The following is a 15684-nucleotide window of genomic DNA, read 5'->3' on the forward strand; positions in this document are numbered from 1 at the left end:
TATGACATGAATTACTGTGTACTTAATGACTGTTATGAAGTTGTGTAAAACAATTGTACCTTTGACCTGTCTTATTTTAGAGTAACAAAACAACAAGTACGACATGAATTACTGCATACTTTATGACTGTTATGAAGTTGTGTATATTAATTGTACCTTTTACCTGACCTCTGACAGCAGTTCAATTGAGCACACGACGCGGAGTGAAAGACACTACTGATAAGATTAGACGTGCATATGGTCTACTGCCAGAGTAACTATCTCTGACGAGGATTTATTGTATTATGTTTTTCAACATTCCTGTCAATAAACCCACATTCATACCAATAAAATTGACACTCATGTGAGGCCTGTAATAAGAACAATCTTATATCTGTTATATCATTATATGTAGCAGTTTTCATAAACTTTCGTACAGTACTCTCAGAGTTAAATAATTAATTACAAAACTTTATTTAATATGTAAATGAGCTAATTATTAACTTGACACACCCAATGCCCTCTCAGTACAATTAAATATTTATCAGATCAATATCTGTAGCAAGATCAAATGTGACGCTGTAATTTTGGAGTAATATCACTAATTACAAAGTTCATTAAATATGCAAATGAACCCTTAATTAAATCCACACAACTAAATGCTTTGCACCACAATTAGATATCTGTCGAATATCATCTGTCAAAGTTATATGACTAATTCCAAAACTTCATAGAATATGCGAATGAGCTATTTGTTTACTTGACACTGCCAAATGCTGCTCAGTACAATTAGATATTTATCAGATCAATATCTGTAGCAGATTTCACTGACTTCAATGCCGTAATTTCAGAGTTATATACCTAATTACATAGTTCATTAAAAATGCAAATTAACCAGTAATTAACTTGACGGTACTAAGTGCTTTACACCACAGTTAGATATCAGTCAGATTAGTATCTGCAGTAGAATTCATCAAATTTGGTGTAGATGTATCAGAGTTATATGACTAATTATAAATCTTCATAGAATATGCAAATGAGCTATTTTTAGCTCACATTTGGTTACACCAATGTGAGTTTATCGTACAAGCTGAAGTCGATGGCGTCTGTATGTATGTATGTATGTATGTATGTATGTATGTATGTATGTATTTACATACGTACAGTATGTCCGTCAACATCAAAAACACGCAAACCGCTGCACATTTCAGCTTGGTATTTGATGTGTGGATGCATCCTGGGCTATAGATGGGATTTTGTTCAAATGAAGTCTGCATTGCCAAAATTATGCAAATGAGCTTACAAAATGTGAAAATGGTCAAGAATTAATATCTCGAGAACCGCTGTTTTGATTGCTTTGAAAATTTGTGTGCAAGTACCTTAGGTGAACCTTATACAGTTTTATGAATATTGTGAAGATATCCTTAATTTTGTATTTTTACTGAATTTTTTGCTGATTTTTCTCATTTTCAGTAAAATTCTTCTCTGAAACCGCCAGCCCAATTGCTCTCAAATTTGGGTTGGATCTTTGCGAGGGTGTTACGCTTCTAATTTGTTGAAATTATGACAAAATTGGGAAAATTACTATTTTGGAGCAATTTTGTCATTTTTGGTCAAAAAATCTTAAACAGTATTTTCTTTTTAAAACCCCTGGACAGACAGCTTTTGTATTTGGTACACAGATGTACAGAGATGACAATAGTTAGATATGTGGAAATTGTCCTGAAATATACAAATTTGTATTTTTAAGACAATATTGTCATTTTTGGTCAAGAAAACTTGATCTCAAAATTACTTGTTTGATAGCTTTGTAATTTGGCATAAAGTCCCGAGGGATGTTATTAGATAAATTTTCTGCTCAAAGTGTTTGGAAACCCCCAAATTTGTATATTTTAGGTAATTTTCTCAGTTTGTGACCTTAAATGACCTACACCAACCCAGGATATGTTGTGAGACAGTTTTGAAGGCTGTGAACATAATTTTGTCATATTTGGTATCAATTTGTAGGAAAATTTGATCCAGAAAACAAAGCTGAGGTGAATTTTTTCATTGTGGACCAATTTTTGCAACTTTTCTATGTAAGACATACAAGAACTGATGAGAAATTTGGATCCGGGATAATTCCAGATGTTGTAATCACCATCCACAGTGGAAGGCATTTCACCATCTGTAACTAACTTAAGTGCTGTTTACATTAGAATGATAACACTCATGGCATTAATTAAAAAATCCCCAAGGTTGTAAATATATTTCCTGTCATCTGGCGTTATGTAATACCAAGGGATGGAACATTTGATATTCAGGAGGGGGTAGGGTCTAGAAGATTGATGAGGTAGCATTACTTTTTTACAAGATCCCTTGTACATTTTTTTACCCACTCCCACCTTTTCTTCTTATCAAATCTTCTCTGTCTATTTTTTGTTGTTGACATTTGCTTATGTATTTAGGATCTGCTTGTCCCATTGCTATTATAAGTTGATATGCATGTTCCTAAAGATGACCTCCAGTACCTAAGTTGGAGACCGTATTTGCTTTTGTCATTCTTGTTTTTCCCGGTTTAAATATTTCTCGAATGGACCAATTCAAACCGAATGTGAGCACACTGTCCTTGACGGTATTTTTTAACTTGACATTGCCCAGTGCTTGTAAGTATAATAAGATTTATATCAGAACAATATTTGTTGTGTGTATCGTCAAGTTTGGTGCAGGCATTTTAGAGTTATGTCACTAATAACAAAAGTTTATGAGAGATGCAAATGATCAGATAATTGACATGGCACTAACAGTATTACCATAATTCTCTGGGATTGTCATCTGTGAAAAGTTTCATGGGAATAGAACACGCTTGAACACGTGAGCTAATGACAGGACCGCGTGATATGGTGTAATCTATGATTATTACTCACTTCAGTGATATCGTGGCAAGCAAGACGCAAACAACAATGACACAGCTGTGCTATTATTAGTCCCCGCGGACTAAGTCCGGCGGGGACTTATAGATTGGGTCCCATCTGTTTGTCCATCCGCAGCCGTTTCTCAGACACTGCTGAACCAATTTTGTTCAAACTTGGCACAAAGGCATAGCACTATGACCTACAGATGCACATCAATTTATTTTGCGATATGATTAAATATGGCCACAAGGTGTCCATATTTTTGCCATTTTTCATGTCTTTGAACCATAACTCAAACATCCTTGAAACGATTCTGTTCAAACTTGGCACAAAGGCATAACACTATGGCCTACATATGCATGTCAAGTTATATTGCGATATGATCCAATATGGGCGTGAGAAGGCCATTTTGTTTGCGATTTTTCGTGTCTTTGAACCATTAACTCAATCGTCCTTGAACCGATTTCTATTCAAACTTGGCACAAAGGTATAACACTATGGCCTACATATGCATGTTGCATTATATTGCGATACGATCCAATATGGGCATGAGGCGGCCATTTTGTTGCAATTTTTTCATGTCTTTGAACCATAACTCAAACATCCCTGAACCAATGTTGTTCAGACATGGCACAAAGGCAAAGCACTATGGCATATATATTCATGCAGTGTTCTCCCCAGGCCGTTTAACAGGATCGGCCCCGATCCTTTATTTTTTTCGCCCGATCCTTTATTTTTTCGCCCGATCCTTTATTTTTCATGCCGACCCTGTTTCATGTCCGCTGATGTGGCTGAAGACCTATTGTTTCTCGGCGGCGATTTTGTCACTTTTATTTCAGCGAGCGTATCAAGTGTGAAACGGTTCTAATGTGGCGATAACACGACGTGCCAGATGATTAAAAGGTTTATTCCATCGCCAAAATGTGTGAAATGGTTAGACTGTTCTCCTTTCATGTCGATGCTTTAGGTGTTTTACACACAATGAGGCAGGGTTATCGGGTGCACAGCACCCAAAGTCGCGCTTGTCCGCTTGTCTGTGAGGAGAATAATAGGCCGGCCGTATTGCAATATGAACATCGGCTAAGATGGATGAAACTTAAATTCAAAATGCATGAAATGTGTTACGCTGCCGATCGTACAGATAACGGCCATTTTATACAACGGACATGGAGTATACTCAACGAAAAGCTCGGTGTACCGTGTTTGCCAGCGGGCACTCAGTCAAAGCATGGAGGTAGTTCGATGCTATATTAGTCCAGTCAATCTAAGCCAAAAAAGGGGTCAACCTAGGACTAATTGCAACAGAAATTATTTCTTCACCATGCATTTTGGAAAGGTCCTAGAAATAACATACTAAAAGTATAATAAAATATAAGGGGTGCAACAGTGCCTAATTTGCATAAATGTAAAGGGGGCTCATGGGTATAAAATTGTCTGTGATAGATGGTTTCTGCTTAAAATATGTGGCTAAACATGATTTTTATACAGGTTTTTTGGCTTATTTGCCTCGTTTTTGGTCTAGGCAATGTTGATTGAAATATTTTGATGTCATAGAAATATTCCTCATTTGCATAAATCCAATATGGCTGCCACAACACTTCACTTTTCTTTGTTTTTCTCTAATTAATAACTATGTTTAAGCTACTACTCTCAGCAATAGAATAATTTTTTCACATTTTATTTTAGAGAAGTCCTAGAATAACATACTTTAAGCCTCGTGCAATCTAGAATTGCAAAAAGTGCCTAATTTGCATAATTGTAAAACGATTAGGGCTACAAACTTAGTGCTGATAGAATATTTCTGCTAAAAATAATTGGCGAAACATGATATGTTATGCAGGTTTATGGCTTATTTGGCTTGTTTTTGGTTTAGGTAATGTCAATGGAAATATTTCGTCATCATAGAAATATTCCTCATTTGCATAAATCCAATATGGCCGCCACAACAATTCGCTTACTTTGTATATCCCCAATTAATAACTATCTTAAGCGACTTCTGACAGCAATAGAATTATTTTGTCTTTGTGTATTTTAGAGAGATCCTAAAATGACATACTTAAAGTCCAATACAATCTAATTTGTATAGAAATAAATGGATAATGGGTGCAATACATTCACTGATAAAAAAAATATGCAGTTTGAATTGAGAAAAATGCGACGTTATGTTCAAGTTATGTACGCATTTATCTTATTTTTTGTCCAGGCAACATTTTTGAATACATTTTATCACCCGAGAAATATTCCTTATTTGCGTAAATCAAGTATGGCTGCCACTGTGTTTCACTTTTCACTGCATTTCACTTAAAAATTATATTTTATCTATACGTCAAGTAGTTTTTGTTTCAACCCCGTATTGAATGTATAGAATGACAAACAATATGACTAGTAAACTCTGAGAGGAAAAGGTGAGACAGTGCATAATTTGAATAAATATAAAACTTAGTAATGGGAACGAAATCGTTGCTGTTAATAGATTTCTCAAAAATATATTGAGCAAATTGACATTTTATTCAAGCAATTTGATCATTTAATGTATTTTTTTTGTATGTAGGCAATGCATCATATGATATCATTTCAGATTCCTCATTTTACATAACTGCAATGTGCCCCTTCCACGACTTTACTTTTCCCTTTCTTTGACCTATTATAATGTAAAACAACAACCGAGATCATTAAAACTATTTCTTCATTGTAAAGTTTAGTAGGGTCATGGAAATTACATACCCCAAGTTTAAAGGCCTTTGTTGGCACCAGATTGTCTTATCAGAACATTTACCCACCAGATTACACTTTCAATGGAAAACAAAAGTCTATCACACCTCCATAATCCTCTTAAAGAACTAGAACAAAGGCGATCCCAGGGATCGTGAAAAGTGCCTCTAATGAAGTTGTGCATAAGACAGCTAATTTACCCAAATGCTTAATTGATCATAGATGCTATACAAACCGATGCTGATAATCTATTTACGAAAGTGATTTAAGAGATAAGCTGACATTGTAATGATTATGTAACATCGTGTTTTGTTTTTAGTTCAGGCAATGTTTTCAAATATATCTTACAGCAATGAAAAAGTTCTTATTTTGTATTAGTACAATAAGTCAACCATGTCACTTCCTTTTTCTTATTGGAACATGAATTATTTCTTCACCTTAAATATTTAGAAGGTCCAAGAAAAGGTGTATTCAAAGTCTAATACAATCTACATTATGCAACAGGGCTAATTGTAAATATTTTATAGGAAATGCCTACACTCTATTAAATTTAATACTTGAAACTTTAAATGTTATACAATATTGTAAAGAGAGGTTGGAATTTTTATCTGACATTGCTAAATAAATTTACCTAATTTTGAACGATTCCTCATGTGTATAAATCCTATATGATGATCATTTAATAATTTTCATTAATTTTTCAAATTGACGTCAATTTAATTTAATTAATGATATAATCAGTAAAATGAGCAGTTACATTGAGAGACACTTCTTGTTTAAGTTATGTATTACTTTAAGTACTTCGTATCGAAAGATGATCATTTTATTACTCGAATGAACATTTTGCTCAGTACAAAGAAATTGACATGATTATTTATTTTCTGTGTCTTTTAACTCATTGTAATGATTATATACTAATAGGGCATACAAACTGAAAAGCCCTGTAAAATAAACAATGGTTGATTCGTATGGTTCGTTTCAATTATCTAGAGAATTTGCATAATGTCAATAATATTTGGTACTTACTGGCGGATTTGGATTATCTTAATGCATACCAAATGCTTGACCAAATAACCAACGCTTTGTATTAAGGGAGGCTGAAGAAAATTCGTGTTTCAGCTCTATTTTCTTCTATTTTCACCCTTACCGGTATTACTAATAGATTAAGTGTTGGTAAAATGTAATTAAAGACCAGATGTGGTCACTGGTAAATCAGATATTCTTTTTACAGTGTGCAACTTGCCTGTTAATGTCACGTACAGAAATTTATGATAATAATGGTATAGAAATATAATTATAATGATCATTATGATATAGAGGTACAATTATTATACTAAACTGCCAATTATCATGAAATATGTGATAAGCAAAGCTGTCCCTTAAACAGCTGAAAGACATTACGATAATCAAAGGACACTGCATTTCTCAAAATTTTGAAATTTCTTGAAGACAATTGAAAATTAATATTAAGTCATATAATGAACAGAAGAGAGAGATTTCCTGTTTAATCTTACAGTACACAGCCATAGCATTTAGGAAAAACTGAAAAAATCTGTTGACTGAATCATGATAATCTACAACACTGGTAAAAGCAAATCTAGATACTTTACATAATGTTACATGGTCTAGCTGCTCTTTCTAATTTTTATGACCGTGAAACAAGAAAACCAAAATGTAAAGCAATTTGCATCACAGAAGCTGCCGTTAACTAGTTTATCAATAAGATATCATATTTTGACATAAAATTATCATATGATTGGTCATCCTGTATTTTTAACCATATGGAAGTCTCATCTCAGATTGGCCAGACTGTCAATACCTTGAATGATCGATCTTATTGGTAATGATACAAAAGTCTAATAATCTGCAAATGGGAAGTCCATTACATAAACAGCCCCATGAGTGATACTTGCACGTCTAAGATCCGATATGATCCGCGGTAAAATTATATCGTCCCTTACTTCACATCTTTTCGTTGAGTTACCCTTCCCCATTCTTATGGGTTCTACAATGAACTGCAGCAGCATGAATAACCCCGGCAAAAAGCAAAATCTAGACTTTCTGTTGTTAACGAAAGGATTCTGGCTGTAAACAAATGAACCACCTAGAGGAAGATGTGTACAGGGAGGAAGAGGAAGAAATTTATGATATGATAATGATCATCATAACTATTGTCATCACCACCACCATCATGGTGATTCATGAGATGTTCGTATTTACACTAATGATAGTTCAATAATGAGAAAAAGGATTCACAGGCACAACTGTTAAGTGTTGTGAACCATTTATTAGTAACTGAATATTTCTATCGTCATAGAACAAAGTGACGAAAAGCATAAAAATTTCTTTAAAAATTTTACTGCAATCGAACATGTAGGAGAAAATGACTGAACTATTGACAATGGATGTCAAACACTTGTACACGTCCAATGATTTTTCATGAATAACCTTAACGTCGTTAAAGAAAGAAGAATATCCAAAGACAGTATTCTGATTCCCTTTATTTAAACAGTAATGCTCTGAAACTCTTCTCTTTATACAATGCATTTCTGAATAACCAGAAAATATCCATGAAAGCTATTGTAGTCTTATTGTATTCAGAAGACCGTTTGTGTCAAATTATGCAAATTAGGCCTTTTATATTAAAATAATTAGAATGCAAATTAGGTCAACCCCATAATTTTTTGGTCTGGAATTAATAGTTCTTGCAAAACCTTAACAATTTCATAGAGAAAGAATTTGTTTATATATGACCTAAAACATTCATTTTGACTGAAGTAATGGAAAAACTGCGAATATATGCAAATTAGTTAATTTACATGATATTTATTGTTCAAGACATTTAGAAAATAACTTGTTGAACCTTACTAAATTGTGTTGCAATGAAAAAAGTCACTTGAATTCAGTTTACATGCCCAAAATGTGAGTATAGCAGTCATTTTAAAGGCGATATATAGCTAATTTGAATATATGCAAATTTAACCAAGTTGCACCCCTTAGATTTTCCTATACTTTTAGTATGTCATTAGTAAGACCTTTCCAAAGGTCATGGTGAAGAAATAATTTCTGTTGCAATTAGTCCTAGGTTAAACCCTAAATTGACTGGACTATATAGGCAACTGGTTGAACTGCCGTTGCCACCAATGTCTCGCACTGGTAAGAATCCGAAGGTCAGGAAAAGTGATTTCGATCAGAAGTGGCTGAAATTGTACGATTGATTGAGACAAAAATCAGATGCAAAAATGTATGGTACTGCCGCGTGTTCAGATCGTTGCGTGTTCGAGTTAGCCATTTCGAGATCTGTGTACGTCAACATGACGTTGAAGCCATGTGTGTCACCTCGTGTCACGCATTCGTAACTTGCATGGATTTGTTCGATTGACTTTATGAAACAATTGCACTTGATCCAGTTTCAAAACCCATGACCCGTTTTACAATATTCAAGGCACCATGAAATGAAAGAAATTGGAACTACATGAGCTAAAATAATCATTCGTGTGATCATCTGAATACAGCAGCTATGTACGTACGGTTAGGGTATACAGTATAGGTTCAAAGGTCACGTGTGTTCAAGCGTGCTCCACACAATGCACGGCCGCGGCCGACGCTACGCAGTTGTCAAAGTTTCGTACGTTTCAGTCGAAGTAGAAGTCGATGCAATTTCAAATCTTGTTCTTGAAAATACCTGGTATCAATATTTTAGGGCTTCTCTTTATTATGAATTGAGTTTTAAAGTCAACATATTTCTCTGCAGGCATGCTCCTCTGACTCCGAATTGTAAGTGGAATATTCAGTCCCGTATGAACTTGTCCGTGTAACTGTTTTGCCATGGACGTTTAAAAAAGACGTCCATGGTTTTAGAATAGCAATCTGGCTACAGACAAACATGTACCGGTAGTAACAGAGGATCACATAAAACGTCTGATTTTGAATGTTATTCTAGAGAGAATTGGAAGACTTTGAATGAAAATATGGATGTAATACAATATGTAATATATTGTACTTGAAACTCAAGATTTGTAGTCTATTTTCATGGTTACGTACTGCATGAAAGATCTTTCTTTATCCTTTTATTGTGGGATTTTTTCTGATGCTATGAAGTGACGTTTGTATTGTATAATTAACATAAAATTTACATAGTAATTGTTATGCAAATTAGCCGATCCTGTTTCAGAAATTTCTGGGGAGAACACTGGCATGTATCAATTAACCTTGCGATGGACCCAATATGGCTGCAGAACTGCCATTTTGTTGGAATTTTGCATGTCTTTGAAGCTTAATTCAAAGTCATTACACCGATGTTGTCCAAACTTGCCACAAAGATGCACTATGGCATACATATGCATGTCAATGTACTTCGTGACATGTTCCAATATGGTTGCCAGATTGTCATTTTTTCCCAATATCGCTGCCAGATGGTCATTTTTAGTTTTCTTCATGTCTTTGAGGCTTAATCATATGCAAACATTTCTTATCCAATGTTGTTGGGACTTGGTACACAGATAAAGTACTATGGCATACATATGCATGTCTACTAATTTTGTTACATATGCATGTCTACTAATTTGTTGCTTCTCTTTGAGAGTGGGGATTTAGTAGTGGGAAGTTTGTATGTGTGATGTGTGATAGTGAGCATGCGTGAGTGAGTGCTTCACGAACTCTACAACGTGTGGAGCGGTCTCAGTCAGAAAAATGTAACAACTTAGCCGGCTATTGAACCACTCTCTTTGAGAGTGGGGATTTAGCCAAGCGGTTCTCTTTGTGGCCTCTCCGCTAGGCGACTGGTGCCGTATGTTGTGGGTTTGAACCCGATTGAAAACTAGCCGTATTTTCTACTCTGGGTTGGTAGCTCTGCAGGTTGACAGAATTGTCCCCGAGGTTATCGTTCGCCTGGTTAAAGTGATGTATTCGTTGCTTCGCTTCGATAAAGATTGTATGTGCAATGTGTGATAGTGAGCATGCGTGAGTGAGTGCTTCACGAACTCTACAACGTGTGGAGCGGTCTCAGTCAGAAAAATGTAACAACTTAGCCGGCTATTGAACCACTCTTTTTTGAGAGTGTGGATTTAGCCGAGTGGTTCTCTCTGTGACCTCTCCGCTAGGCGACTGATGCTGTATGTTGTGGGTTCGAACCCGATTGAAAACTAGCCGTATTTTGTGCTATGATCCATATGGTCAATAGACAGCCATTTGATTTCAATTTTGGTGTGATTTTTTTATGTCTTTGAAACATAAACATAGGTCACTGTCCTTCGATGTACTGATTTTGTTTAAACGTGATATGGCTGCATTCTTGTGCACATTAATTTGTTTCATTATATGATCCGAAATGGTTGATTACAACAACATACCTGATCCCACCCTATTTCTAAAATTGCACCAAACCGTGTGTATAGTATGTGCCATCATGACACTAGAGGCAGTGAGGACATCATAATGTGTGATGTAATCAAAAGTTCCTTACCGTCATTACCGGCAGAGATGGATACATTTTATTGATCGTTCCTCAGATTACTTTATTATGCAAGTCACAGGCCTGATGCACCCGTTGCATCAATGTTTTCCGCAGCTACCTAGACCACAGCTACATAGACACCAAAGATTATAACAAAATGGACAGGTGGGGACTGTGTCATCAACGATGACTTGTTTTCTCTCGACCAACGTGCTGTAGGGGGGCATCAAATATTTTGGACATTGTAACGAGTTGAAAAGCAAACAAGGGCCACCTATAGCATCATTATTCTGATGCACATTTGAGTTCATTGATCGGGTCCTTTCTTTTACGACTGAGGGAAATTGTCATCCCTTGGTATCAATAAATAAAACTTAAATCAAGCAAGTTATAAAGATGCCGTATTTAAGCATAAACTTTGTGTGATGGAACCTGAAACTCCACTCAATATCTGTCAAATGCACTTGAGCTAGAATAATGTAAATGCTGGAGAAGTTGGTTTTGTCTTGACTGCCTCTCTGTATCAATGTCAGTTGGCGGTTTCCAAAGTCCCCGGTTATGCATTGTGATAAGCATTAAGCAGACTTATAGCCCGGCGAAAATTATGTCATCAAATAAGGCTTTACACTCCTGTGAAATGAGTTCATGGATTGACCTTACAATGAAACATGAAATTAATTGAGAATGGATAGACCACCTAGCGAGAGAAAGCTGTGGACAGTCCTGTACGTGTGGCTTTTTATTAGTCCCCAAGATGATTTGCAACTTTATGTTATGGTATGAACTTCTATAATGGATATCGTAAAGTTATGGTGAAGACCGCCCCAAATATAGTCAATTGTCTTAATATGGTTGTGAGGATTTTTTGACATTTTTTTACTTTCAACAAGGCTTTGGAGAAAAACACAGGCAACGGTTACTAAAATTAGTTTCATGTTCGAAGTTTATCAATACTCATGATACCGACATGTAGATTGTACCTAAATTGTTTTGAAGTTGAAGAGAGAAACTTTGAATTATATCAATGTGACCTGTTGTCGAAGTTCTGTATGAAAACGGGAAAATCGTGATTTTCTCTAATATTAGTCAATACAGTTACTTCTGTTTTCTGTTGTCCTCTCTTGAGAGAATCGGTCACCAAGTCGAAATGACACTTTCAGTAGGTCTTCAAATGTTATTGGACCAAAGGCCTATACCATTAGTAAGTCACAATCGAAAGGGAAGAAACCTGCTGAAAATTGTAGACTGAACATTGCTTGAGGTAGATTGTAATGACTATATTCCTTCTCCTGTGCATAATGTCTATTTGTCTTCAGACTTTTTTCTGGATGTGTGACTTTGGGTAGTTCAGCCTTTTTTGCCTTTTGAAGGATTCACCTTCTCCTTTGATACGACCTTGCTGGGGACAAGGTCATTACTAATCCACTTGTGACCGATAAACCTCGTTTAGACCAGAGCCAATTAAATAGGAAGTCCCTATGTGCTGTTACTCGAGCCATGTAAAAGAAAACTTCTCAGAACAAAAATATTATCGAAAAATAATATGACAGATGTTGACTTAAATGACACCTTTGTCAGTCAGGTGTTTGACATGGATCATTCCATTATCCCTCGTTGATTTGAAACTTCCAGTAAAACTTCTGCTGACCAAGGTCAGACACTTTCTACTTCAAATCTTATTGCAGAACAGCACAAAGACCAAGATATTATTTTGTGTTTGTTTGACAGGGTAGATGACGAAAGCAAAACTTCAGGTAGCTCTTTGTGTTATTATACAAAGTCTGGTATTCTCGTGCGTAAATGGAGACCTCCAGATGTCTTGGTTGGTGATGATTGATCTCATTGTGGTTCAAAAGTCCTACCGTGCTGAAATATTGCAATTGGCCCATGAACCCCCTGGGCTGGTCATTTAGGAGTCAGGAAGACTTATCATAAAATTTTCTGTCATTTTTACTGGCCTAATCTCAGGCAGGATGTAGCACATTTAGTAAAACCTTTTCATACATGTCAAATATTAGGCAAACCAAATCAGACCATTCCAAAGGCCCCTTGACAGCCAATTTCTGCATTTCAAAAACCATTTAGTAGGATACTTATAGACCATGTTGGGCCAAAATCAAGAACAGGAAATAAGTACATTTTGACAATAATGTGTACATCTAGTCGGTTCCCAAAAGCCATACCACTGAGAAATATAAAGGCAAAGACTATAGTTGAAAGCTTTAATCAAATTTTTAACTTTATTCAGCCTTTCTAAATGTGTCAAGTCTGATCAATGCTCCAACTTGATGTCTTTAACGTTTCAACAAGTAAGGGATCAGCTAGGCATTAGACAGTATAGGTCATCCCTCTTGAGCGATTCCATCAAAATTTACAAAATACGATTAGGACCTACTGTTTTGACACAGAGAAGTAGTGGGATGAAGGAATTAATTTTCTGCTCTGCTGTTAGAGAGTTAATTTAAGAGTCTCTTAGTTTTAGCCAAGTTGAGCTTGTATTTAGAGATATCTCAAACATGCCCTGGTCAATTTCTTTCAAACTTTGCACAAGAATAGTACCCTACCCAATACAGATGCAACTTGATTTGTTTCACAATGCTATCAAATTTGGCCGTGTTAGAGGAATTTTTAGTTTACACCTCCATAGACTCCAATGTATAAGGCAGTTCTCCATAGACTTCCATGTACAAGGCAGTTCTCCATAGACTCTCATGTGTAAGTCAGTTCTCCATAGACTCAAATGTATAAGTCAGTTCTCCATAGACTACCATGTATAAGGCCAAGAAAAATAAAAATTTAGTTTCTCATCGTATTCATATTGCAAAAAGGATGCAGTGACACAGTTTTTAGTGCCCATGGATGAAGTCCAGGAGCTTATAGATTGGGTCATGTCCGTCTGTTCGTCCATCCGTGAGTCCATCTGTTCACGCAGATATCTCAGACATTTTGATAAAATGTCGTGTGACCTCAGTGAAATTTGACCTCAAATATACATATTTGTCCATAACTCAGTAACCACAAATGCTACACCCTTCATATTTGGTATGATGGGAGACATAATGACGCCACATACTGTACCTCATTAATTATGCACATATCTGATTCTGAGAAAGCCAATGGAGCTGGAAGTCTGATTTTTGGTATATAGAGATAATTATAGGATAGAAATTGTTCGACAAAATGTCTTGTGACCTCAATGACCTTTTACCTAAAAGATAAGTTTATGTCAATAAATAAGTAACCATATGTGCTATGTCCTTTATATTTAGCAGGATGGGAGACCTTATGACAACACACGCTTTACCTCATTAATAATGCACATATCTAATTCTGGGCGAGCGAATAGAGCTAGAGGTCTGATTTTTGGCATGTAGGGATTAATTAGCAACACATTTTTTTTTCCAAAATGTCACGTGACCTCCACGACCGTAGACCTTGATTATACATATATATGCGTAACTCAGTAACCACAAGTTCGATACCCTTCAATTTTTAGCTCCGCTGTCAGAGACGCGGAGCTTATCCGATAGGCTGATTGTCCGTCGTCGTCGTCCGTCCGTCCGTCCGTCCGTCCGTCAACAATGGTCTTCTTCTCTGAAACCGCAAGTCAGATTTCTTTGAAATTTTGTATGGAGGTTCATAGGAGTGACCTCACTCAAGTTTGTTTGTGAAATTTGCATAATTGTATTTTTGGGGCAATTTTTCCTGTTTTTGGTCAAGAAATCTTCTTCTCTGAAACTTCAAGTCAGATTAATTTGAAACTTGGTATAGAGGTTCCTAGAGGTAACCTCAGTCAAGTTTGTTCAAATTGTGGTGAAATTTGCATAATTGTATTTTTGGGGCAATTTTTCCTGTTTTTGGTAAAAAAATCATCTTCTCTGAAAGCGCATGTCGGATTGATTTAAAACTTGGTATTGAGGTTCCTAGGGGTGATCTCCATCAGATTTGTTCAAATTGTGGTGAAATTTGCAGAATTTTTTTTAGGCAAATTTTGCTGTTTTTTGGTCAAAAAATTATAGTTTCTAAATTTCTTATATAGGCCTAAATGACATCAATATTAGCTTATTCAAATCATTTTTAGCTACTATAGACTATAGTCTATAGAAGCTATTGGGATGGGTATCCGTCCGGCCTCCGGCGTCAGTCTGTATGTATGTATGTATGTATGTATGTATGTCTGTTTGTGAGGCGTCCGTCCACTCAAATATCTTGAGAACCACAGTACTTACTTATTTGATATTTGTTGTGTAGATGAAAAATATGATTTTGAGAAACTATTTTTTTTTAATTTTTGATATTGTTGAAAATAGGCAAATTAATGCCAAAAAAGCGTTTTTGGTAAAAAATCTTCTTCTTCATAACCGCCGGTCAGACAGCTTTGTTATTTAGTATACAGGTCCCTAGGGATAACCAACTTAGATTTGTTAAATTGTGAAGAAATATGCAAATCTGTATTTTTAAGGAATTTTTTGTCATTTTTGGTCAAAATTGTTTGTAATTCTTGTACTGTATAAACCCTATCAATTCATCAAGAAAAAATTATTAATGTGATTTTAAATAATTGAATTAATTTGAAAATCATCAAAGCCAAAATAATTTTAGTGTAGAATTATCAGAAAGGTCAACTTTTTGACAGTTCATAGT

The sequence above is a fragment of the Ptychodera flava genome, chromosome 3 (genome assembly GCF_041260155.1).
Source record: "Ptychodera flava strain L36383 chromosome 3, AS_Pfla_20210202, whole genome shotgun sequence".
Taxonomy (NCBI): domain Eukaryota; kingdom Metazoa; phylum Hemichordata; class Enteropneusta; family Ptychoderidae; genus Ptychodera; species Ptychodera flava.